The sequence below is a fragment of the Bison bison genome, unplaced genomic scaffold (assembly GCF_000754665.1).
Source record: "Bison bison bison isolate TAMUID 2011002044 unplaced genomic scaffold, Bison_UMD1.0 scf7180017864108, whole genome shotgun sequence".
Lineage (NCBI taxonomy): Eukaryota > Metazoa > Chordata > Mammalia > Artiodactyla > Bovidae > Bison > Bison bison.
Genome location: NW_011494680.1, coordinates 7,275,584 through 7,276,547, shown reverse-complemented (window position 1 = coordinate 7,276,547; position 964 = coordinate 7,275,584).

Below are 964 nucleotides of genomic sequence, written 5' to 3'. Positions count from 1 at the left end.
GGAGATGGCGTGAATAGTGTCCAGCATCTGATAAAGTCCAAAAACTGCCAGCCACACTGTAACTACCAGGAAGGTCATTTAAATCTGTGCTGCTTGTTGGTTGATATATCTTGGTTCTAGTATTAATAAAGATGTTATTAAAATAGCATTCGTAGATAAAATACAGAAAATGTAAGCATTGGTTTCTAGTTGTTTAAGAGGATAAAAGTGAAGCAAAAGCTGTTAAATTACAGGAAAACTTGGAAAATTATTTTAAATAAACACTTGCATATAATTAAGCATTGCTGTCAGTGGCCTGCGTTTTTTTTCCCTTTTCGGGTTTAGAGACGCTCAGTACCTGAGGATCTATGCTGAATTACAGCATGGAGGTGTCTGCGTCTGGACATCTCGTGGCCTTTTGACTGCTGCCACGTCTGAAGGCTGTGGGGTTCTTAGAAGTTAATTTTTATAAACTATTTGAGTAGAGATGAGGGATATTTATAAGGTGCATGCAAAGTCTAAGGACTGATTGAATGTACATGTAAGGGCAGGCATCTGGCTTTCTGCCGTGGTTTTACACACACTTGTATCTCTAAGCGATGTGGAGTGCACCCTGTGCATTCCTGTGCACTCACTTTTCACTGCACATTGTCTCTCTGAGCCTGGTCCCTGTTGTCTGTAGCGATGCTAGGTTACAGCTCAGTTACCTGTTCATCCTACTGCTGACGGACAGGTGGTCCCCCAGACCACTCAGCATGCCTGTGGCTTTGTGCGCCAGAGTCCTCAAGCACCCAGCCAAGAGCAGAAACCACTGCCCAGAGGCCGTGACGATGTCCACCTTTCCCAGATGGTGCAGAATCGTGCAGACTTGTGTCCCTTCCAGCAATGTTTAAATGTTCTAGGTATTCTGTATCCTCACCTACATCTGATACTGAAGTGCTGTTGGGCTTTGCCACTCATTAGGTTTGCATCTTTTCAAGTGCTT